The 26782-nt window shown below is 37.8% G+C and overlaps 1 long non-coding RNA gene across 1 annotated transcript in view; it reads left to right on the forward strand.

Annotated features, from left to right (window-relative positions):
- Nucleotides 1-18257, forward strand: part of LOC134809368 (uncharacterized) — a 141585-nt gene extending 123328 nt beyond the window's left edge. The window contains exons 4-5 of the long non-coding RNA XR_010154906.1: nt 16775-16839; nt 17170-18257. This is a non-coding gene — a long non-coding RNA (uncharacterized LOC134809368). The remainder of the gene's footprint in view (nt 1-16774; nt 16840-17169) is intronic.
- Nucleotides 18258-26782: the final 8525 nt, after the last annotated feature.

Raw genomic sequence — 26782 nt, forward strand, 5'->3', positions numbered from 1 at the left:
GTAACCTTTTATCAAGGTTCTTAGCTTCTTTGCATTGGCTTAGGACATGCTCCTTTAGCTCAGCAGTTTGTTGTTACCCACCTTCTGAAGCCTACTTCTTTCAGTTTGTCTATTTCATTCTCTGTCCAGTTTTGCACCCTTGCTGGAGAGGTGTTGCACCCATTAGGAGGAGAAGAGGCATTCTGGGTTTTCAGTGTTTTTGTGCTGGCTTTTCCTCATCTTTGTGGATTTATCTATCTTTGATCTTTGAGGCTGATGATCTTTGGATGGGGTTTATGTGTGTGTTGGGTGGTTCTTTTCTGTTGATGTTGTTGTTGCTTTCTGGGTTTGTTGTTGTTATTTTGTTTTTTTCCCCCTAATAGGTTTCTCTTCTGCAGGTCTGCTGCAGTTTGCTAGAGGTCCCCTTCAGACCCTGTTTGCCTGGGTATCATCAGTGGAGGCTGCGGAACAGCAGATTACTGCCTGCTCTTTCCTCTGGAAGCTTCGGGACACCAGCCTGATGCCACTCGGAGCTCTCCTGTATGAGGTGTCTGTTAACCCCTGTTGGGAGGTCTCTCTCAGTCAGGAGGCACAGGGGTCTGGGACCTGCTTGAGGAGGCAGTCTGTCCCTTAGCAGAGCTGGTGTCCTGTGCTGGGAGTATCCTGCTTGTCAGGATCAGCCACTCTCTTTAGAGCTGGCAGGCAGGAAAGATTAAGTCCACTGAACCTGCTACCGCAGCTTCCCCTCCCCCCAGGTTCTCTGTCCCAGGGAGATCAGAGTTTTGTCTGTTAGACCCTGATGGGAGCTGCCAGATTTCCTGCAGAGATGCCCTTCCCAGTGAGGAGGAATCTAGAGGAGCAGTCTGGCTGCAGCTGCTTTGCTGCTCTGTGGTGAATATTGCCCAGTCCAAACCTCCCAGTCTCCTTAGCGCTGTAAGGGGAAAACTGCCTACTAAAGTTATGGGAATGATCGTCACCCCTCCCCTTATGAAACTTGATCATCCTAGGCCAACTCCAGAGTGCTGTGCTGGTAGTGAGAATTTCAAGCCAGTGTTTCTTGGCTTGCTGGGCTCCGTGGGAGTGGGACCCATTGAACGAGACTGCTTGGCTCCCTGGCTTCAGCCTCCTTTCCAGGGGAGTGGATGGTTCTCCTTTCTCACTGGAGTTCCAGATGCCACTGGAGTAGGATAAAACTCCTGCAGCTCAGTACCTGCCCCGGTTTTGTGCTTGAAACTCAGGGCTCTGATGCTGTAGGCACATGAGGGAATCTCCTGATCCACAGACTGCAGAAATCCGTGGGAAAAGCATAGTATCCCAGGCAGGTAGCATAGTCCCTCACCACTTCCCTTGGCTGGGGAGGAAGGTCCCCTGGCTCTGTGCACTTCCCAGGTGAAGTGACGCCCCACCCTGCTTCTACTCACTCTCTGTGGGTCGCTTCCACTGCCTAACCAGTCCCAGTGGGATGAACTGGGTACCTCAGTTGGAAATGCAGAAATCACTCACTTTTCTGCATTGGTCTTGCTGGGAGCTGCAGACTGGAGTTGTTTCTATTTGGCCATCTTGGCCCCTCCCCTGATCAGTTGATTTTTAACAAAGGTGGAAAGGCAATTGAATGGAGAAAAGATAGTGTCTTCAGTAAATGGTATTGGAAAAACTAGACATCCATAAGCAAAAATAAATAAATAAATAAAAATGCACCTCATACCTTATAGAAATAAGTCAAAGTGGATCACAGATCTAAATGTAACACATAAAACTATAAAACATGTAGAATAATAGAAAGGAGGAAATCTTCAGGACCTAGAGTCTGGCAAAAATGTCTTAGATATGACACCAAAAGCCTGATCCATAAAAGAAATAAGAATAAAATTGACTTTATTAAAATGAAAACTCTTACTTTGCAAAATCTTTGTTAAAGAGAATAAAAAGTCAAGTGACAGACCTGAAGAAAATATTCGTCAATCACATATCCAACAAAGAACTTCTATCTAAAACACGTAATGAACTTTCAAAACACAACATTGAAAAAGAAACAAATTAGAACATGGACAAAGGACATGAACAGACATTTTACCAAAGAGGATCTATGGGTGGAAAGTATGCACATGAAAAATGTTCAATATCATTAGCCATTTAGGGAAGTGCTGACAGTGATGAGATAAGATTGCACAGATATTAGAATGGCTAAAATAAAAATATTGATCATACCAATGCAAGGATGCAGAGAAACTGGAACTCTCATAAATTACTGATGGGAATGCAAAGTGGTACTTCAACTCAGGTAAATAATTTGGATTTAAAAAAATTGAACATGTCCTTTTCATATGACCCAGCAGTCCCACTCCTAGGTGTTTTATTTAGAGAAATGAAAACTTAAGATTATACAATAAACTGTACATTGTTTATAGCAGCACTTTTATTAATAAATAAAGAGTATGAACAACTCAAATGTCCTTCCATAGGTGACTAGATAAACTTTGTTACATCCATACTATGAAATACTATTCAGGAACAAATTGGAATAAGCTATTGATACACACAAGTTGGATGATTCTAAAAGGCATTATGCTCAGTAAAAGAATACCAGTCTCAAAATGTCACATACTCTATGTTTGGTTTTGTATGACAGTCTTGAAAAGATAAAGTTATAGTGACTGACGGCAGATTACTGGTAGCCAAAAATTAAGGGTGGGGGAAGGTATGACTACAAAAGGATAGCACAAAGGAATTTTGGAGGTGGTGGAAAAGTACTGTATCCTAATGAGGCAGTGGTTATGTGAATCTATACATATGTTAAAATTCATAGAACTATATATGAAAAAAGACTTAATTTTTAAAATAAAAATTTCAAAGGCTGAAAATAATTGGAGGACTTAATGGATTTCTTAGCAAAGGAAAGAAACTATTACTCAAGAGGCCTTTGACTTTTGGCCCTGCTATATACCACAAGCATTTTGAGTAAAGACTGAGTAATCAGAAGAATGTCAATCTGCTTTGTTCTGCCTGAGGTGGGTCACTCGCATACATTAAGAGCTACTAACTTGTACACCTGAAGTTTCTGGCCCTGCTTTCACATTTCCCCAGGAATGTAAGGGGAGACTGGGCAGGAGGCTCTTGTGGCTTTAAGGATCCTACTTGGTTTGTCTTTCCTCATTTTCTCTGCTCTATCCTTCAGTTTATAGGTAGGACTTTCCTGTACTATTCATACCCAGAACTGTCCTGAAGATAATGTCCATTAGTGTAAATCTAAAAGAATGTGGGTAATTTATTTATAGGTGCCCTCATTACCGTTTTATCACCTCCAGGTCTATTGTGTCCTCTCTGCTAGAAAAACAATTATTTCTATAGTCCTCGACTCTTCTCCTGAATAAGATCAGGACAAGATCAGTGTAGGGAAATGATGAGTGTGACGGAGTTTGGAAATAGGTGAATCAACTCTGAAGCTGTTGCAATCAACCCAGAGAGTGGGCTTAAGACCTTAACTATGGCAGTGATGGCATGAATATTAAAGAAGGGCTGGCCTTGGCAGATACTTCAGAGAGAGAAACTATAGAAGTTATACTATTTGTATATGCATTCATCAGTAACCCCAATTCCCTCCCCCTTACTGTCTGCAATTTCAGGCTTGCTGGGATTATGAACAGGGCATATGGGCTAGCTGTAAATCCAATCAGTGAAAGCTAGAAATCTGTCATCTATCCCTGATTGGCTTCAGATTTGGTGAGCACAGAGATATCCATTCTGGCTTTACCAGGGCAGTACCTCTGATTTTCAGAGCCAGTTCTTCCTTAAGAGTGTCTAAATACCTATACCCTGCTTTTCTATACTTCTGTTTTTGCTGTGAGACACAGTAGTGATTAATTTTTTAAGGCAGTGGTTCTTAAATTTTGCTGCTTGTTGGAATTACCTGTTGATCTTCAGAAAATACTAATGTCTGGGTCTTACCCCGCAGACATTCTGATTTAATGTATATGGAGTGTGACACAAGTGTCAGAAAATTTTAAAGTTTTCATGTTAAAATATCCATAAAATTTTGGAAACTACCACTTTAAGAACTTCTGTATAATTATTACTGGCAACATAGCTTGGATGGAAAATGTATTCTGGGAGAAAAACCAGAACTGACTCCTTGACAAGCCAATGCATTAGTCGTGGTATTGATACTTTCTAAATGAATGATCCAAATGAAAGGACAAGGTTTGCTGAAGGAAGATTGTGTACCTCACCAGCATAAGAGATTGGCCATCATGAGTGAACTATGGTTTATGTGATAGAGAAATGTAAATGACCAGATTTGTATTTTAAGTGGAGTCTTTAGAAGTATTATTGAAGATGGAACCGAGGACTAGAGAGAAGATTATTAGAATGGTCTGATCAGGGAGTGAGGATGTGGGAGTGCAAATAAGAAAGAGAGATTGGATTGCTTGGCAGACCCTGTCTTCATGTCATTCACTCATCTATCCACAAGGGTAGCAGAGGTGGAAGAGCAGACAGATGTGGCAATATGGTGATAAGGTGAACCCTACACAGGTCTGCTCACCACAAGGAGGCAGAAAGCAGGAAAAGCAGAAAGTGCCAAAGGAGAGGATATACAAGATGTCTTAATGAGGAGTTACTGATCCAGTCATGGCCAGTGTGAGTAGCAGCACTTGCTCCCTGTGGGAGAGCATTAGTCTACTCTTTATGGGGTTGCAGACTGGATAGGGAAAAGTGTAGGAGAGCAGCAAATAGGATGATGATATTATGTCTCTTTGAAATCCCTATGTATATTGGGCAGAGGACAAGGTATAGGACTGGCATACTGGGCAGTATGGTTGCTGTCCTTGAAGGCCTAGGAAAATTCTCTTGACATGAATAGAGGAAGTTGAGTGAAGAAGAAGTAGGGGAACCCTCTGGTAGTTTCTCTTTAATCTCTGAGTGAAAGACCTTTTTTTCCCCCCTCTGCTGTGGCCGGAATCTATTTCCAGAGGATAGCAGTATCATATGTTAATTAATGACAATAATTCTGGAGCCAGGCTATTAAGAGTTATATCCTAGCTTCCCTAATTCCTAGCATGCAAGGCTTTGGGAAATTTTTTAACTTTTCTGTGCTTCAGTTTCTTCATCTTAAAACTTGGATGATTGTACCCACCTTATGGGATTCTGTGCAGGTTAAATCAATTTATTTCTGTAAATTACCTATAATACTCCATAAATGCCAATGATTACTATTACTATCAATTGCAGAAATTCTACTCAGGATTTAAGGCTTTTATTCTCATTGTTTAGGCAACACTGTCTCACATGTCTGAATGCTGTGCTGCACTGTTGACTGTCACTGTTGGGGATATTGGAAGATCACAAGAAACTCCTGATCCTGAATACTGGCCTGAGCCTCTTTTGGAAGAGGCCTTCCAGAACCCTACTCTTGCTAGAACTGAATGCCAGAGCTGTGTAATGGGGACATCCTGTTGTGAACTTATGTCCTTTCTGGACAAATGTATTCAATTTGAGGCAGCATGCCCAATGGTTAGCCACTCAACCTCTGAACCCAAACCCCCAGCTCTACTGCTTAATAGCTATATAACCTTGAGAAAATTCATTAATATTCCTGTACTTCAATTTTATCATGTATAAAATAAGGATAATAATTTTACATGTCTTATGGGGTTGTTATGATGATTAAATGGGTTAACATTTCTTAAAAATACTTGAACAGTGCCTGATACATCGTAAATGCATATATATGTGTTTTTAAAAATAGACAATTCTATACCATTAAATGTTAACCTGGCTTTGATGCAGCTAGTTGATCAAATAATCTAAATCTTTGTAATTGGATAGTAATAGAAAAGAAGGAAGAGAAAGAGAATATGCATGTTTACAAAAGCAAAGACCTAGGCTTTGGATGTGGTGAGGACAGACATCTCTGAGATGTCCTTAATTTTATCCACTTCCATTGAATGTTATTTGCATTCACCTCTTGTGCAAAATAAGAACCAAAAGGGAGTCTTCCTTATCTCCCTTTCCTCTACATCCATACATAATGTCTATTGTGCCCCCAAGAGCTCTTCTAAGTGTCTAGAACACCACAATAATCAAAGAGACATGATTTTTCCATCACAGAGCTACATTCAGATGGTAAACACACTGAGGTTTTAAAGAGATAATTTTAGTGGCTTGTTTAATGTGGCTTAATCTGAAGGGACACAGTAAAACCAGAGGAGGTTAATATCCCAGCACCTAACCTATATAGGCAGAAACATCCAAATATAGATGGAAGGAAAATTGACATGAACTAGGCCATGCTAGCAGGAAAAGATGAGAAGGATCAGATTTTAAGATAGAAGCACAGTAGCAGTATGAACCTACAGGATTTGGCAGGAGTTTGGATGTATTTGAGCATATGTATATAAGGGTACTTTCTGACCAAATAAGGGGGTAGTAAGGCCATTAACAAAGAGAAGGGAAGGGGAGGAGAAGAAGGGAAAAAACACTCTTTTGTGTGCTATAATTGCTGTTTGAAATGAATTACTACTGAGAGGGGATTTCCACAAAATGTTTCTGGGATTTTTTGGAACCAGGGTCTTTATTTGGGCAACCCTGCACCTACTGCCTGCATCATCGAGCCTACCCTCTGCTGGTGTGTGCTGAAGATTACATGATCAAGGCTCTTAAGTGTGTGATGGAAGGTGCTCAATGGGAATTGCATCCTTCCAAATGGAGACTGCCAGGGAAAAGTTTTCTGCATGCTAAGGTGATTTCTCAGAGCTGAGACCAAGTGCATGGGGGTCTGTGATCAATGCCATGTGGGAGCTGCTCCTTACAGTTGACAGATAGCCAGGGTGTCCTCAGATGGAGTTTATGAAACCTGAAGTTTAGCAAAACATTTCATATAATGATCATATTAATTTCTCAAATTGTTTTTCTTTTTAACCCAATCTAGTATAGGTGACCGTGCAGACTCTTCAGAAATAGACATTGGCAAACTTTGCTCAGAAAGAGTCTGAAAGACATACAAGCGGCCAAGAAACATGAAAAAATGCCTCACATCACTAATCGTCAGAGAAATGCACATCACAACCACAATGAGATACCACACCAGTCAAAATGGCTTTTATTAAAATTTCAAAAAATAACAGATGTTGGGGAGGCTGTGAAGACAAGGGGACATATGCAATGGTGGTGTGTATATAAATTAGTTCAGCCACTGTGGAGAGCAGTTTGGAGATTTCTCAAAGAACTGAGTTGAACTACTGTTTAACCCAGCAATTCCATTGCTGGGTATATACCCAAAGGAAAATAGATCATTCTTCCACAAGGACACATGCACCTGTACATTCATTGCAGTGCCCATCATAATAGCTTAAACATGGAATAAACCAAGGTGCCCATCAATGGTGGATTGAATTAAAAAAAAGTGGTACAAATACAACATGGAATACTATGCAGCCATGAAAAAGCATGAAATCATGTTGTTTACAGCAACATGAATGCAGCCAGGGGCCATTATCCTAAGCAAACTAATTCCAAAGTATAAGTAATTATACTTATTGTATAAGTAATAATTTATAAATATTTGTTTTTTCCTTGAAAACCAAATACTGCATGTTCTTACTTACAAATGGGAGCTAAACAATTGGGTACCCATGGACATTAACATGGGAGCAACAGACACTGGAGACTACTAGAGGAGGGAGAGAAGGAAGAGGTCAAGGGCTGAAAAACTACCTATTGGGCACTATGCTCACTACTTGGGTGATAGGTTCGGTCATACCCCAAGCCTCAGCATCACACAACTTACCTTTGAAACAAACCTGCACATGTACCCTCTGATTCTAAAATAGAAGTTGAAAAAAGAGCCTCAGTATCCCTTTTACTTATGAAAATGTGTTATGGTAAACCTGAAATATTAAAAGCATTTCCCTTATCTATTGTACATATCTCACTCTTTAAATTTTTAAACAATTATTCTGGATATGTAATAGCTGTACATATATATAGGGTCCATGTGAAATTTTGATACAAGCATACATTGTGTAATGATAAAATAGAGGTAATTGGGATATCCATTACCTCCAGCTTTTACTTTAGTTATAGAAGGTACATAGGTAGGATTGTTACATAAGCATATTGGATCCAGATAGTGAGCATAGTACCCAATAGGTAGTTTTCAACCCACATCCCCCTCCCTCCTTGCACTAGTAGTCCACAGTGCTTATTGTTATCACGTTTATGTCCACATGTGCTCAATGTTTAGCTCCAACATATAAGTTAGAATATACATATTTGGTTTTCTATTCCTGTGTTAATTCAGTCAGGATTATAGCCACCGGCTCCATCCATGTTGCTGCAAAGGACATGATTTTATTCTGTTTTATGGCTATGTAGTATTTCATGATATATTTGTACCACATTTTCATTATCCAATCCACCATTGATGGGCACCTAGGTTTATTCTATGTCTTTGCTATTGTGAATAATAACATGGTGACAAACATATGAGTGCATGTGTGTTTTTGGTATAATGATCTATATTCCTTTGGGTGTATATTCAGCAATGGAATTGCTGGGTGGAATGGTAGCTCTGTTTTTAAGTTCTTTGATAAATCTCCAAACTGCTTTCCACAGAGACTAGACTAATTTACATTTCCACCAACAGTGCATAGGCATTCTCTTGTCTCCACAGCCTCACCAGCATTGTCTTTTGACTTTTTAATAGTAGCCATTCTGAAAGGTGTGAGATAATATCTCATTGTAGTTTTGACTTGCATTTCTCTGAGGATTAGTAATGAGCATTTTTTCATGTTTGTTGGCCGCCTGTATATCTTCTTTTGAGAAGTGTCTCTTCATGTCCTTAGTCTACTTTTTAACAGGGTTATTTGTTTTTTACTTGTTGATTTGCTTAAGTTTCTTAAGGATTCTGGATATTAGACCCTTGTCAGATGCATAGTTTGTCAATATTTTCTCCCATTCTGTAGGTTGTCTGGTTTTTATTGATTTTCTTTCTTTCTTTCTTTCTTTTTAACTGTTCGGAAGCTCTTTTATTTATTTAGGCCCTACTTGTCAATTTGTTTCTATTGCAATTGCTTTTGGGCACTTGGCCATAAATTCTTTGCCAAAGCCAACGTTAAGAAGGATATTCCCTAGGTTTGCTTCTGGAATTTTTTGTTTGAGATCTTACATTTAAATATTTAATCCATCTTCAGTTAATTTTTGTATATGGTGAAAGGTAAGGATCTACTTTCATTCTTCTGCATATACCTAGCCAGTAACCGCAGCACCATTTACTGAATAGGGAGTCCTCTCCCTATTGCTTGTTTTTGTCAGCTTTGTTGAACATTCCCTCCAGGGCAAGTTCATCTATGTGCTCCAGGTTGGAACTCCCACATCTAGGGGGTCACCTCAGGAGAGCATGCCGAAAGCATGCCCACTTGGCCAGTTTTACAACTTACTTCTGCCCAGGAAGGTGCCAACTCAACTTTCTGGTAGATAAGGCACAAGCTAGCAGGGAACCCCTGCCCTTGCTCATTTCCTCCCCTACCTTATAAAAATGTCTACTTTTTGCTGCAAAGGCAAAACAGCACATTTACAGCAGGACACTTTAAATGTGATACTTCTTCCAAGCTAATTTTAAAATTGAATTTCTTTTTTTGTACCAGTACTCACGCTTGTTCATTGGACACTACATGTGGTAAGCCACTAACCTGTTTTTCGATTGCAATATGGCAGTTCTATTTTTAGCTTTTTGAGGAACTTTCATACCATAAGTGGTTTTAGTAATATACATTCCCACTGGCAGTGTACAAGTGTTCCCTTTTATCCATGCCAGCATCTGTTATTGCCCATTTTTTTATAATAGCCACTTTAACTGGGGTGAGATGATAGCTCATTGTGATTTTAATTTGAATTTCTCTGATGATTAGTGATGTTGAGCATTTTTTCATATACCTGTAGACTATTTTTATGTCATCTTTTGAGCAATGTGAATTCAAGTTCTTTACCCATTTTTAATCAAATTAATTTTTTATTGAGATGTTTGAATTACTTATATATTCCAATTATTAATTCCTTGTTAGATAAGTTGATTGCTAATATTATCTCCTGTTCTGTAGGTCATCTGTTTATTTGTTGATCCTTTTCTTTGCCATGCAGAAGTCATTTAGTTTGCTATGATTCCATTTGTTGTTTTTTGCTTTGATTACCTATACTTTTGTTGTCTTACTCAAGAAGTGTTTATGCTGACCAATGTCCTGGAGCATTTCTCCAGTATTTTCTGTTAGTAATTTCATGGTTTCAGGTCTTAGGTTTAGGTCTTTAATCCATTTAATTTGATTTTTGCTTATGACAGGAGATAGGGATCTAGTTTTATTCTTCTGCATACAGATATTCAGTTTTTTCAACAGTGGTTATTGAAGAGTTTACATTTCCCATTCTTGAGGAGTTTACACGGTTTATTTTTAGAAAACCGAATTTTAACTTTAATTCAGAAGGTACATTGCAGGTTTGTTACATGAGTATATAGGATGATGCTGAAGTTTGGGTTATGAGTAATCCCATTACCCACATACTTAGCATAGTACCCAATAATTAGTTTTCTAATACTTAGCCCTTTATTTCTCTCTCCTCTCAGTAGTCGCAAATTTCTTTTGTTGCTATCTTTATATCTATGAGTACCCAATGATTACACCCTACTTAAAAGTGAGACCATGCGGTATTTGGTTTTATGTTTCTGCATTAATTTGCTTAGGATAATGGCCTCCAGCTGCGTCCATGTTGTGGCAATGGTTGCCTGTGTCTTTCTTGTGGAATGAATTATTTTCTTTTGGATATCCAGCCAGTAATGGGAATGCTGGGTTGAATGATAGTTCTAAGATATTTGACAAATTTCTAAACTGCTTTCCACAATGGCAGAACTAATTTACATTCCCACCAACAGTTTATGAGCATTCCCTTTTCTCTGTAGCCTCACCAGCATTTGTTAGTTTTTGACTTTTTAATAGTAGCCATTCTGACTGTTGTAAGATGGTATCTCATTATGGTTTTGATTTGCATTTTTTGATGATTAGTGATGTGGAGCATGTTTTCATATGTTTGTTGGCTGTTTGTATGTCTTCTTTTGAAAAGTGTTTATGTCTTTTGCCCACTTGTTAATGGGGTTCTTTGTTTTTTGCTTGTTCACTTGTTTAAGTTCATTATAGTTTCTAGATATTAGGCCTTTGTTAGTTTGTGAATATTTTCTCTCATTCTTCAGTTTGTTTAATCTGTAGATTGTTTCTTTTACTGTGCAGATGCTCTTTTTAATTAGGTCACATTTGTCCATTTTTATTTTTGTTGCAACTGCTTTTGAGGAATAAGTCATAAATTTATTTCTAAGACCAATATACAGAATGGTGTTTATAGCATTGTTTATAGAATTCTTATAGTTTAGGTCTTGAGTTCATTTTTGTATACAGTGAAAGGTAGGGATACAGTTTAATTCTTCTACATGTTGATAGCCAGTTATTCCAGAACCATTTATTGAGTAATGAATTCATTCCTCATTGTTTATTTTTGTGAACTTTGTCAAAGACCAGATGGCTGAAGGTGTGCAGCTTTATTTCTAGGTTATTTTGTTCCACTGGTCTATGTGTCTGTTTTTATACCAGTACCATGCTGTTTTGGTTACTGTAGCCTTACAGTATAGTTTGACATTGGGTAATGTGATACCACCAGCTTTTTTTCCTTTATATTAAGATTGTTTTAGCTATTTGGGCTCCTTTTAGGTATTTGGGCTCTTTTTAGGTTTCACACAAATTTTAGAATTTTTTTTAAATTATGTGAAAAATGACATTGGTAGTTTGATAAGAATAATGTTGATTCTGTAAATTGCTTTGGCCAGTATGGTTATTTTAATTATATTGATTTTTCTAGTTTATGAGCATTAAATGTTCTTCCATTTGTTTGTGTCATTTATGATTTATTTCAACATTATTTTGTAAAACTCCTTTTAGTTAAATGTATTCCTAGGGATTTTTTTGTGGTTATTGTAAATGAGATTGCATTTTTGATTTGACTATCAGCTTGAACATTATTAGTATGTAGAAATGCTACTGATATTTGGACATTGCTTTCATGTCTTGAAACTTTGCTGAAGTTGTCAGTTCCAGGAGTCTTTTGGCTGAGCCTTTAGGGTTTTCTAGGTATAGAATCATATCCTTTGTAAAGAGATATAATTTTATCTCTTCTTTTACTATGTGAATGGCTTTTATTTCTTTCTCTGATCTGATTTTTCTGGCTAGCACCTCCAATACTGTATTGAATAGAAATGGTGAGAGTGAGCATTTATGTTTTACTCCAGTTCTCAAGGGGAATCCTTCCAGTTTTTGCCCACTCTGTATGATGTTCACTCTGGGTTTTATTATTTAGATGGCTTTTATTATTTTATGGTATGTTTCTTTGATGTCTAGTCTGTTGAGAATTTTTATCATGAAAAGATGGCAGATTTTATTGAAAGTCCAGAACTTCTTTGTTAGTGTTCTGCCCTAAAAGTCTGTCTAATGCTGTCAGTGGTGTGTTGAGGTCACCCAATTTTATTGTGTGGTTGCCTCAGTCTTTTTGTAGGTCTTGAAGTATTTCTTTTATGAATTTAGGTACTTCAATGTTGGGTGCATATATATTGAGGATATTTATGTCTTCTTGTTGAATTGAAACATTTATCTTTTTTACTGTTGTTGGTTTGAAATCTGTTTTATAAGAATTTATCAGAATAGTGATCCCTGCTTATTTTATTTTCATTTGCATGGTAGATCTTTCTCCCACCCTTTACTTTGAGACTACGTGTGTCATTACATGTGAGATTTGTTCCTAGAAGACAGCAGATGGATGGGTGTTAATTTTTTTATACAATTTGCCCCTCTGTGCCTATTAAGTGGGGGCATTTATATCATTTGCATTCAGTGTTAATATTGATATATTAGATTTTGATCCTATCATGAAGTTGTTATGTTGTTGATTTGTTTGTAGTTTCTATTATGTGGTTTCTTTATAGGGTTTGTGGGCTAGGTACTTAATAGGTACTTAATTTAAGTGTTTTTTTTTTTCTTGGATGTTCTTTGGTTTCCATGTTTAAAACTTCCTTAATGATCTACTGGAAGGCTGGTCTAGTGTTGATAAATTCACTTAGCACTTGCTGATCTGGAAAAGATTGTATTTCTCCTTCACTTATAAAGGTTGGTTTGGTGGGATATGAAATTCTTGGTTGGAATTTCTTTCTTTTAAGGATGTTGAAAGCAGATCTTCAGTCTCTCCTGGCTTGCAAGTTTTCTGCTGAAAAGTCTCCTTTTAGTATAATGGATTTCCCATTGTACATGATCTGACCTTTTTCTCTGGCTGCCTTTAAGATTTTATTTTTAGGAGTTATCTTGGACAGTTTGGTGACTATATTCCTTGGTGATGTTTGCCTTGTATAGTATCTTGCAAGTTGTATTAGTCCATTTTCACACTGCTAATTAAGACATACCCGAGACTGGGAAGAAATAGTTTAATTGGACTTATAGTTCCACAAGGCTGGGGAGGCCTCAGAATCATGATGGGAGGCAGAAGGCATTCTTACTTGGCAGCAGCAAGAAAAAATGAGGAAGATGCAAAAGTGGAAACCCCTGATAAAACCATCAGATCTCATGAGACATATTCACTACCATGAGAACAGTGTGGGGTTAACCACCCCCATGATTGAAATTATCTCCCACTGGGTTCCTCCCACAACACGTGGGAATTATGGGATTTGAGACAAGATTTGGGTGGGGACACAGAGCGAAACCATCTCATAAGTGTCATCTGGATTTCTTCTATATAGTTGTCTACCTCTCTAGCAAGATTAGGGAAGGTTTTTTGAATTGCTCTCTCAAATATGTTTTCAGAGTGTCAATGTTGTTTACTTTTTCTCCCTTCTCTTTCAGGAATGCCAATAATTAATAGGCTTCATTGCTTTGTATATTTTCATATATCTCAAAGACTTTGTTTCATTTAAATATTTTTTTCTTTATTTTCTGTCTGGGTTAGTTAAAAAAACTGGTCTTCAACCTTTGAAATTCTTTCTTCTGCTTGATTCAGTCTATTGATAAATCTTTGTTCTGTATTTTGAGATTCCCTAAGTGAGTTTTTCAATTCCAGAAGCTCCGACTGATTTTTTTCTTAAGATGTTTATCTCTTTCTTTATTTCCTTGATTGCTCTAGAAATTTTTCATGTTGATTTTCAACGTTGTGTTTGATATTGTTATGTTTCCTTGCAATCCATGCTTGGAGTTCTTTATCTGACATTTCTTAGTTTCCATTTTGATTAGGTAACATTGCTGGAGAGCTATTGCGATTTTTTGGTGGTGTCACTACATTCAGATTTCTTTTAGTTTCTGAATTCTTGTGCTGGGCCTTGGGGGAAACGGGGGGACAAGGTGGGTGAGGCTGCCTACTGGTCCCCCAATGGCAGGCACAGGCACCAGCACCAATGGAGAATCCAGTGGGTGACTGCCAAGTGCCCAGAGATGTGCCTAGGCACGGAGCAGTGAAACTTCTTCATCCCTAAGTTCTCTGCATGGGGATTGTGGTTGACTATACTCTTAATCCAGGACAGTGGGTCCTCTAGATTTCTGGAGATCTGCTGGGATGTGGAGTACAGAGGACACCCCTGCACCACAATTTATGTCCAAGAATGGTAGGGCAACTTAGAGTGCTAGTCTACACAAGTGTTAGAAATGCCGGGAGATCTGCCTACATGTTGAATACAGAGTGTCCCCACTGCACCTCAATCTATGTACAAGAAAGGTGGACTGGGTCAGGCTGTTCATCTGGGTGCAGGGGTTCTCTGAATACCTGGAGATTTCTCTGGGCATGGAGTGGAGAGGGCCCTGCTGCACCACAATCTGTGTCCATGGAGGGTGGGGCATTTCAGGCTGCTGGTGCCAGCAAGTGGGTTCTCTGAATGCCTGGATTTCTCTCTGGGGGTGGAGCAGAGAGGGCCCCACTGCACCACAATCTCAGAGGAACAGACTGGGGCACCCAGCAATGGCACACACAGATTGGTTCCATGTCAACACACTGACTCTGGCTTCAAGTCTCTTTGCCCATGAGAAACTTTAGCTGTAGCAACTCTCCTCCTTCCCCAGGCCTGTGGCAGGAGAGAACACTATTTCATCACCTACTGCTGGAGCATTATTCATGGTTCTTGCTGTGGAGGCCCTTACCCCACTCCAGAGCAGTTCTTCAAGTTCCTGGCCCAAGAGTAAAATTCCTGCATGGCCATGCATCCAGGTCAGCAAAGGATGGCTGACTCTTTATGTGCTTTAATTAAAAATGGCATTCCGCTCTCAGTCCTGCATCTGGGAAAACATCTGCACATTTTCGTGGTGTTTTTTCCTCACAGCATCTCCCATCCAAGTTAGCTCCAGGATTTGGGAGGAACAAACTACTCTCCCTCAGCTTGAGTTGCTCAGATCCGCAGTGGAAAAGATGGTAACAGAGTGAGGCTCTCAGCCTCTCTCACGTACTGCAGCTTCACTCAGTTTTATCAGTGTTTACCTGCAGACTGTTTGCCAGCATTCTCTTCCCCAGGATCTGGCGTGTCCTTCATTTTTCCAGTGGAATTTTGTTTTACTCCTTCAATTAAAATTCACAGAGGTGATCTTTATGCACTATCTTGCTATTTCCAAGTGGCTAGGCATGCTAAAATTCTCTAATCTCGTATCTTGGAAAGAAAAATAAAACTTACGTGGTTCTTAAAACAGGGATTATAAGGTATCGGCTTCTCTAGGGCAAGCTTTAGCTTCTGAAGGAAGGAAGTTGTTTTATATTCAGGCATTATATATCCTTGAGGGCAAGTCTAGTACTCTCAGGATGCCTTGAAATCTTCTCTAAAATCATCTGGTTTATTCAGTCTTTTATTCCTTTAAAAGTTTTAGTTTTCCTTATGTTTATTGTCTCCTCTTCTCTACCTGTATTGACTACTCAAAAACATTTAGGTGTCTTCCTGTGTCAGATGGGAAGAGTCAGGTGTTTAAGTTTTTAGTTAATATTTTGGCTGGGGATTCAGAGCTTTCACATTCCTATCCTAACTCTCTCTCCTTTTTCCCCATGAGATTTTCAGATAAGCTATACACAGAGGGGTAAGTAAAATAATTTTATTTATACACTCCATTATTGTATGATTCAGTGTTTGCTAACCCCCAGGATGGTGCTCTGAACAGCTGAATTACAGACAATGACCTAGGTTCCAGACCCAAGTGATGGCTCTGCTATTTCTCCGGAAGATAAGAGCAAAGGTATACTGCTCTCTTGTTTGGATCCTATGGTATGTAAGGGGTTCTAAGCTTTTCTACTTTAAGTCCTCTTTTACTCCCAGTTCTGTGAGTTCCTAGACCCACTTCTGGATGCTTACAAGAGTGCATTATGGCAGAATACTAGATAAAGTATGGTCATTCATCATTGCTCTTTAATTTCTACTTACAATCTCATTCCTAGGATCCATGGATTTTCCTCATCAGGCCCACAACTTTTATTTTTTTCCACAGGTTTGGATAAGAAACCCAGGAGCCTTGGAAGTAAGGAGTAGCAATGAGAAACTCCTTAAACCGTCTACTGCTAAAAGTTGGTGCCTCTGAGTTCACCATATTCTAATCTTTTATTTCTTTCATAAAATAGAAAGACTTCTGAACTAGAAGTCTGGAGTCATTAGTGAAATTCCTAGTAGCAAAACTAGCTACATGAGGCATTTTGTACAGGATGATGTTCTGAGATCTGTGAGTTGATGTACAGATGAAATGCCAGTTTTTATTTTCTCCAGGTGCTCATAGTCTGAAGACAGGTAGAAACAACCATATATCAATCTTTAAACAAGAGATTTCAATGGTGAGTGTACTAATATAAGTCTGGGTATCCCTCATCCAAACCCTCATCTACTGAATACAAGCTATAAAAACTTGCAAACATTTTTTTTTTACCGCAAATCTACTATCTGATAGGAAAACTCATTATAATTATTGCATAAACCAGTGTAAATGTTTAAGTAGTAGGCAGGTTTGGGAGTTAGAGAATATAGAGTTCCCTGAAGTCATAGTTCATTTATTCTCTTAGTGGGTTTTGTTTTGTGCTCCTCTTGTCTAATCATTATTGCTATTATCTTTCCCTTCATTTCCTTGGGATTTTAACCTTAAGGAGTCCTATGTTTTTTCATTCCAGGTGCTTGAAGTAAATCAATATTAAGCAAACAGCTGAGTTTTTGGGCCTAATAATGAAAATTTGCCACATCTGTGCTTTGAAAAACTGTCTGGAGCTGGGGAGTTAATGCAAATTTAAGAGGATGTACAGTGAAGTAGAGAGTGGTGGCAAGGTGAACCACTCAGGAGAGGTTTGTAAAATATTCTGATCCATGGACATGGTATATCACACCACTTATTTAGTTATTCTTAATGTCTCAGCAATGTTTTTTAGGTTTTAATATATAGGTCTTGCTCACTTTTTAAATTATTTCTAATTTATAATTTTGATACTACCCTAAATGGTATATTTTAGAACTTTATTTATTTTGAAAAAATTATAGGTTCATGGGAAGTTGCAAATGAAGTACAGAGAGGTATCATATGCCTTTCACATAGTTTCTCAAAATGGTTACCTCTTACCTAGCTTAACTACAGTATCAAAACCAGAAAACAGAAATTGGTACAATATATGTGTGTATGTGTGTCTGTGTGTGTGTAGACATTTTATCTATGTGTATTCTTTTATTTTTTAAACAATTTTTGATGTATAATTGATATACAAAAAGCTGTTCATTTTTAATGTATACAACTTTATGAGTGTGAAGATAAGTATTTACCTATGAAACCGTCAACACAATCTATGGCATAAACATACCCAACATCTCCAAAAACTTCCTCCCATCATCTTTATTATTATTAATTTTTATAAGAATGTAACTTAAGATTATCTTCACAAATTTATAAGTATACAATAAAATATTGTTAACTGTAGGCACTATGCTGTACAGTAGATTTCTAGGATTTATTCATCTTGCACAAGTGAAACTTTATACCCATTAGCAGCAACTCCCATTTTCCCCTCACCCAACTTTAGCAATCACCATTCTACTTTCTGCTTCTATGAGTTTGACTACTTTAGACACCTCCCATAAGTGGAATCATGCAGTATTTGTTCTTCTGTGACAGGCTTATTTCACTACCAGTTTATAATGTTTTTCAGTCTATCTCTTTGTATAGCTTGTATAATGGTTTTTCTAGGTGTTACATTATATACACATAATTTATCACAGTCTGCTGGTGGTGTTCATGTCATTCAAATTGCTTTTCTCCTAAAGGTACAAGTTTCATTTCTCACACAGCTTTTAATATCTTTCTTTCTAAAAAATTATTTTTATTAATTTATATTAAACATACATATTTTGGGGGTACAATGGATAATTTAATACATTTATATAATTTGTAAATATCAAGATAGCATAATTGGGATATCCTTCACCTTAAAATTTATCTTTTTATGATAGACACATTCAAATTATTCTCCTCTAGCTTTTCTGAAATATTTAGTAATGTGGGTGTGGTGGCTTATGCCTGTAATCCCAATAATTTGGGAAGCCAAGATGCAAGGATTGCTTGAGGGCAGGAGTTTGAGACCAGCCTGAGCAACAAAACAAGACTGCCATCTTCACAAAAAAATTAAGTATTCAGTGATTTGTGGTGGTGCACACCTTTAGCCTTAGCTACTCAGGAAGCTGAGGTGGGAGGATTACTTGAGCCCAAGAGTTCAAGGCTGCATTGAGCTATGATCAAGCCACTGCACTCCAGCCTAGGTGACAGAGCAAGAGCTTATAAAAAATAATGATATATCATAGATTATTGTAAACTATAGTTACTCGACCAAAGATCTTTTCTTTGTCTTTAGTTTTCAGAATCTAGACTTTAATGTGTCTTGGCATGGATTGCTTTATTTTTTGCTTTTATTATTATTTTTAATTAAAAATTAACCTATAATAATTGTACATATTTATAGGATACAGTGTGGTATTTCGATAGGTGTATACAATGCATAATGATTCAATCAGAGTGATTAACATATCCATCACCTCAAACATTTATCATTTCTTTGTGTTAGGAACATTCAAAATCCATTCTTCTGCAATTTGAAAATACACAATGCATTGTAATTTTTTTTTATTATACTTTAAGTTTTAGGGTACATGTGCACAACATGCAGCTTTGTTACATATGTATACATGTGCCATGTTGGTGTGCTGCACCCATTAACTCATCATTTAACATTAGGTATATCTCCTAATGCTATCCCTCCCCCCTCCCCCCACCCCACGACAGGCCCCGGTGTGTGATGTTCCCCTTCCTGTGTCCATGTGTTCTCATTGTTCAATTCCCACCTATGAGTGAGAACATGTGGTGTTTGGTTTTTTGTCTTTGCGATAGTTTGCTGAGAATGATGGTTTCCATCTTCATCCATGTCCCTACAAAGGACATGAACTCATCATTTTTTATGGCTGCATAGTATTCCAATATACATTGTAAATTATAATCATTCTATAATACTATAGAACACTATAATATATTCCATTCTTTTAGCTGTACTTTTATATCTGTTTGTTAACTTTTGGCTACACCACTCTCTGTTACTTTTTCCCACCTCTTCTAACCACTATTCTACTCTCTACTTCTATGAGAACATTTTCAGCTTCCACATATGAGTGAGAACATGTGGTATGGCATGGATTTATTTGTTTTTTTCCTTTTTTGTGTTTGCTCAACTTATTGAATCTGTAGCTGTGATTTTTTTATTTGCTTCAACTATGTTTGTAATTGGTAATTGAAGCTTTTTCATGTTTTTTTTTACAAATCTTTATCTGATAATTTTCACATCACTGTCATTTTGATGTTGGCATCTATTGATTGTCTTTTTTCTTTCTTTTTTTCACACTTTCATTTTTTTAATAAGGAATTTAAGATCCATAGTATCTTAAAGTTTAATGCTCGGAAGAGACACAAATTCAAGGTGATAAAAATATTAATTAGAAGACACATAACATGCCTCAAGTATATCAACACTTGACTCCATAAACAAGGCATAACCATGAAAACAACATTCCCTTTATTTTGGGCTCCCAAAATCAAAAGTAAGATTAGAACTAATTTAATCTATCACAGATATTTAGTATACTCAATAATGCACTAACAATTTCTTTAAAAAAACACTAATATTGTACAATGTTTCTGTGTTTTAGTTTTTCCCACAGCTGTTGAAAATTTCAGCCTTGATTTGAAAGATGACCTGCATGACAGACTATAAGTTGTCAATAGTTATGTTTCTTTGGAAAAGTACAGTTGTGGCATTTACTCATTTTAGCAGATAGCTAAAAGGGAAAAATAAGAAAAAATGTACACTGGACCTGCAGTTAAGTTCTTGACAATGCCAAGGATAAAAAACAGATGAAACAACATTTGTTGAAGATGAAAAGGTATTGCATTGGTCTTAATAGATGTTGCCATCTCTGGGTAAGGATGCTGACTGACTAGACTGCAATATAGAGACACTTTTTCATTTCCCTATTGTTCCTAATACAGAATTGTAGAGCTGGAGAGTACCTTCAGTTTTCTAAATCTATTCTCAAACAGGACATCACTGACCTCTTTAGAATCATTCCTCAGTATACATCAATTTATTGAGAACTGCCTAATACTCAAAAGAAATGGAACCCTGAGTTCAGTAAGCTGTGTTCCAAGCAGGAATTATTTTCACTTACCAAAATATCTCCTGTTACCTCAAGGTATCCTTGTGGAGGAATGCTAAATTTTATGTATCAAGTCTAGACCATAGAGTGCTTTGGTGGGAGTATTTTGATTATATACCTCCTACCCATCAGAAGCAGACAGCTAATATTGTGAACTGAGTATTTTTGTCAAAAGCCACAGGGAAGAGACTACAGAAGAATGAGAAAGGTCAAATGGACCTAGTGTGATTGAGTACATGGATCTTGTCTCTTGGAGGTCTGTCGTAAAAGAGAAAGCACACAGAGGTGAAGACACAGATTGTCTTTTTTCATTCAGTTTGAGATACTTCTCTTTTTTGGTATGATGGGTAATTTTTTAAATTTCATTTGAATAATCAGAGGTGTTCCCATCATAATTACAGTAACATGGATTAATGTGTCCCAACCCTAGAGATGAATTTGATTTCCTCATTATGTGTATTATCTTTTTCATCCTCTCAGTATTTGTTTTTTTTCTTCTTTTTTTATTGTACTTTAAGTTCTGGCATACATGTACAGAACGTGCAGGCTTGTTACATAGGTATACACGTGCCATGGTGGTTTGCTGCACCCATCAGCCTGTCATCTACATTAGGTATTTTTCCTAATGCTATCCCTCTTCTAGCCACCACCTCCGGACAGGCCCTGATGTGTGATGTTCCCCTCCCCGTGTCCATTTATTCTCATGGTTCAACTCCCACTTATGAGCGAGAACATGTGGTGTTTGGTTTTCTGTTATTGTGTTAGTTTGCTTAGAATGATGTTTTCCAGCTTCATCCATGTCCCTGCAAAAGACATGAACTATGATGAGTAATTTTTGATAGAAACATGGTCATTGGAAGGAATTTCAAGATGGCCATCTTTATTCAGCTGCAAAGGGTCACTCCCACATACAGAGACTAGGATTTCAGCTAAACTAGCATAATTTGAACAGATCTTTGGAGAAAAAAAAATGTTAAATGTGGATGGAGAATAGATGCAGATGCTGACACTGATGAGGGAGGAAGCTGAGAGCATTACATGTGGTGCCTAAATGTTAGGGCTGGTTCCTAGCCCCAAACAGCTACTGGGGAAGGAGCAAGTGAAGCAACTGAGAGAGTGTTCACCATCACCACGGACCTCTGAGATCCTAGCTGTAGGGGATTCCACATCCTTCCACAAATGTTTGAGCTGGCAGGAGGATCTCCGTGGAGATTAGATAGAGATGGAACTGCAGCAGGCACAAAGCCAGGGACTTTGTATACAGGATAGCTCCAGCAGAGCCTGACCATAAGCATTCATTTTTCAGAGCACTTCATCTCCCTCTGAGAGGATCTGCCCCTAGATAACTGCCAGGGAAAAAGCAAGGCTAGCTTCCCTATGAGACTGGTGCATGTCTGTCCTGCATGCCTGCTGCCAGCCACTCCCAGGGCTCCTGGCTGGCCACCCACAAGAACAAGTTCAGAGTACAGCCCTCTTGCCCAACCTCGGTGCTTTGCTCCATCTGAGTGCATTCCAGCAGGCTGGGAGCCCTCTGAGTTTTACAAAATATCCAGAATTTAAACTCCAGAGTCTGGAGGAGGAAGCCACGAGTAGTTCCTGGTGCCCATGGCTGAAGCCTGTGGATCTGGAGTGCTGAGCCAGGATCTGTGCCCAGCACTCAAGTGGGAGAGGAACAAGCACTCTCCAGAACCTGAGAGAGGTGAGTCATTTAGGTTTGCAGGCTGGTTTGGGAACTAGGCATGCCTCTCTCCATAAGATCACCTGATAAGTGTCTGGCCTATTTCTTTACCAGACTTCTGCTCAAAGGAGCCCTGTGGCTTGAAACTCTTAACAGCAACAAAAAAATTGAGGGCACAGTGCTAGTGATCTGAGGTGGCTCCCTCAAAGCTCAGAAGTGGACCTGGTGAGTAGATCACCTCCCTGTCCCATAGAGCACAGCTTCAAATGCAAAGATGAACAAAGGAGTCACATGACTGAATATGAGCCTATCTACCACCCACTGCTCTCAAGCATCATCTACTGGATTGCAGTCCAAACCACAACACCAAAAAACACTGCTAATTTTACCCTTTGGAAAATCAAGGATAAGAAGTTAACAAAAAACAAAGACTCTGTACAAAGCTTTAATTAGCCTTCTGAAAACTCAAAACGAAGCCAAGTGACTATACTCAATTTAAACCACAAAAAAAGAACACCAACCCTCCCAGAAGAGAAAGAATCAGCACAAGATCTTTGGCAATTAAAAAAGCCAAAGTGTCCCCTTACCTCCAAATGGGCCCACTTGCTCCCCAGCAATGGTTCTTAAACAGCCCAAAATGTCTCAAATGATACACATGGAATTCAGAATGTGGCTGGCAAGAAAGGTCACCGAAATCCCTGGGAAAAATTGTAACTCAATCCAAGGAAGCCAAGATATCAAGTAAAATGATTCAAGAGCTTAAAGTTGAAAAAGCCATTTTAAGAAAGACCCAAACTGAACTTTTGAGCTGCAAAATTCACTACAAGAATTCTGAACTAGTTTTAAGTCAAAATATTAATGACGATCCTCAGGGCAGCCTCTAAGAAAATAACTCAAAAAATGCATAGTGGAAGAAACAACAAGAGAGTTAAAATTGTGTACTAGAAAAATACCTAACACAAAGAATGCAGTAATGACAGAAGATAGTAATGGCAAAACAGAGGAACAAAAAGGAAATACACACAGAAAACAGCGAAATGGCAGGCATATATCCTACTTTATCAATAATTACATTAAATGTGAGTTGATTAATGTTCCAACCAAAAGGCAGAGATTGGCAGAATAATTTTTTTAAAAAACAACGTGATCCAATTATATGCTGTCTACAGAAGACACACTGAGTCAGACACAAATAGGTTGAAAGTAAAAAGATGGGAAAATATATGTCATGCAAACAGTAAAGAAAGCTGGAATGGCTATGCTACTATCAGGCAGAATAGACTGTAAGACAAAAATCATTACTGGAAGCAAAAAAAGAGACATTTTATAATTATAAAAGGATTGCTCCATCAGGAAGACATAACTATAAATGTATGTGCACCTAACACCTAAGCCCCAAAATACATGAAGCAAAAACTAATAGAATTGAAGGGAGAAATAGAAATTCAGTGATAATAGCTGGAGGCTTCAGTACCCCACTTTCAATAATGGATAGAACAACTGGACAGAAGTTCAACAAAGAAATAGAAGACTCAAACAACACTCTATGCCAACTAGACCTCAAAGGCATCTATAGAACACTCTAAACAACAGCAGATACATGTTCTTCTCAAGTATAAATTAGACTACAAATTGAGCCTCAATAAATTTAAAAGATTGAAATCATACAAACTTCTGCAATCACAATGGAATTTTTTTTTTTTTGAGACAGAGTCTCACTCTGTCACCCAGGCTGGAGTGCAGTAGCACAATCTTGGCTCACTGCAACCTCTGCCTCCCAGGTTCAAGCGATTCTTGTGCCTTAGCCACCTGAGTAGCTGGGATTACAGGCATTCACCACCACACCCTACTAATTTTTGTATATTCAGTAGAGACAGGGTTTTGCCATGTTGGCCAGGCTGGTCTTGAACTCCCCGCCTCAAGTGATCTGCCCACCTCGGCCTCCCAAAATGCTGGTATTATAGGTGTGAGCCAACACACCCAGCCATGGGGTGAAATCAATAATCAGTAACAAAAGGAAAATTTGGAAATTCTCAATTGTGTGCAAATTTAAACACACACACACAGACACAACCGTAAATAAGCAATAGGTCAAAGAATAAATCACAAGAGAAATTAGAAATGAATGAAAATGAAAACAAAAATACAATATATCAAAGCTTATGTGGTGTAGTTAAAGCAGTGGTTATAGGGAAATATACAGTTTAAATGCTTATGTTAAAAAATAATTTTATTGCATGTATATTATACCTAAAGCTGATATTAATGAAAAAAAGAATTTCCTAATCTGAAGTATTAACAGCAGAATAAACTAAGCTGAGGACAAAATCTGAGAGCTCAAAGACAAGTTCTTTGAGTCAATTCAATCAGACAAAAATAAAGAGGAAAATGAAGAAAAATGAACGAAATCTCCAAGAACAATGGGATCATGTAAAGAGACCAAATCTACGACTCATTGGCATTCCTGACACAGAAGGGGAGATAATAAGCAACTTGGAAACTATATTTGAGGATATAGTCCATGAAAATTTTTCTAATCTCACTAGAGAGGTTGACATGCAAATCCAAGAAATGAAGAGAACTTAAGCCAGATACTATAAAGGACAACCATCCTCCTCAAGGCCAATGCAAAAGAAAAAATCTTAAAGACAGCTAGAGAGAAGGGACAGGTCACTTACAGAAGGAACTCCATCAGGCTAGCAGCAGACTTCTCAGCAGAAACTTTACAAGACAAAATATATTGAGAGCCTATTTTCAGAAAATTTTTTGTTTTGCAGTTCATCTTTTTATTTAATAAAATCAGAATATGCACAGCACATGCAGTGCTAGAACCTGAACTAATACAATAAGCAATTACTAAAGCTACGGTGACTTGAGGTTCAATCTTTACATTCGGCAAGTTTAAATCTTTACATGATTTTTGAATCCTTATTAACTGAAAATATTGCTTGCTGATAAAACTGACTGCTCAAATGCTATTGCTGAATCTGCAAGTCACTGATTACACCAATACAACAAAGATAACCACATGTTTGAGTATTGCAATGTGCCAGACATTCACTGAAAAAAAAAAAAAAAACCACACACATAACTAAACAAAATTCACCCAACAAACATCTGAGAATCTGGACACTTTGTATCAGTGTTCTGAAGTGTTTAATTAATATCTTAAGACAAGTGTATCAAAACCTTGGCAAGATTTAATTTCAAGTCGCCAATTTTGTTTTTACTAACATCAGAAAGGTATGGCTACACTGCCAACGCCAGGCCTGCTTAATTTAACTTAAGAATTTAATATGACTTATTATTAAAAGCTCACATTACCACAAAATACATACTTTCATGCATACGGTGACATTCAACATTCAACTGCCAGTGTTTATGTACTGTCTTTTGGTCAAGTTTCTTTAAAAAAGAAAAAGGAAGAGGGAGGGAGAGAGAGAGAGAGAGAGAGAGGAAGAAAGAAAAGAAAAAAGAAAAATGGAAAGGAAAGGAAAGAGGAAAGGAAAATAAAAGAAAAGATCAGGTCAATATCCCTGATTAACATTGATGCAAAAATCCTCAACAAAATGTTAGCAAATTAAATCCAGCAGTGCTTTATTCCTGGGATACAAGGCTGGTTCAACATGCACAAATCAATAAATATAGTGCCAAAAGACAGTTTGAATATCCAAAGCAATTTTAAGCAAACAAACAACATAAAAAAAGCCAGAGGCATCACATTACCTGACTTCAAACTATATTTGAAGGCTGCAGTAATCAAAACAGCATAGTAGTGATACTAGCCCCTGGTAATGACTATTCTACGTTCTGTCTTTATGAATTTGACTACTCTAAGCATATTAGGCATGTCTGCATGTCTTAACATAAATGCCATAAACTGGGTGGCTTAAACAACATAAATTTGGTGGGTTTGTTTTTTTTTTTTTTTTTTTTTAACAGTCCCAGAGGATGGAAGCCTAAAATCAGGGTTGCAGCATGATTAGGTTCTGGTGAGGGCTCTCTTCTTTGCTTATATATGGCTGCCTTCTCTCTGTGTGCTCACATGGTGTTTCCTCGATGCATGCATATGGAAAGAAAGAGAGCAAGTTCTATTGTATTTCTTCTTACAGGTGGACAAATCCCATTAGATTAGGATTCATACCCCTATAACCTCATTTAGCCTTAGTTACCTCCTAAAAGCCCTATCTTCAAATATTGTCACATTAGGGGTTAGGGCTTCAACATAAGAATTTTGGGGGAATAAAATTCAGCTCATTTTGCTGGGTATCTCATAAACATGGAATTATCAATATTTGTCCTTTTGTGATGGATTTATTTTGGTTAACACAATTTCACCAAGGTTCATAAATATCAGATAGTAGAAT

Source organism: Pan troglodytes, chromosome X, assembly GCF_028858775.2.
Source record: "Pan troglodytes isolate AG18354 chromosome X, NHGRI_mPanTro3-v2.0_pri, whole genome shotgun sequence".
Lineage (NCBI taxonomy): Eukaryota > Metazoa > Chordata > Mammalia > Primates > Hominidae > Pan > Pan troglodytes.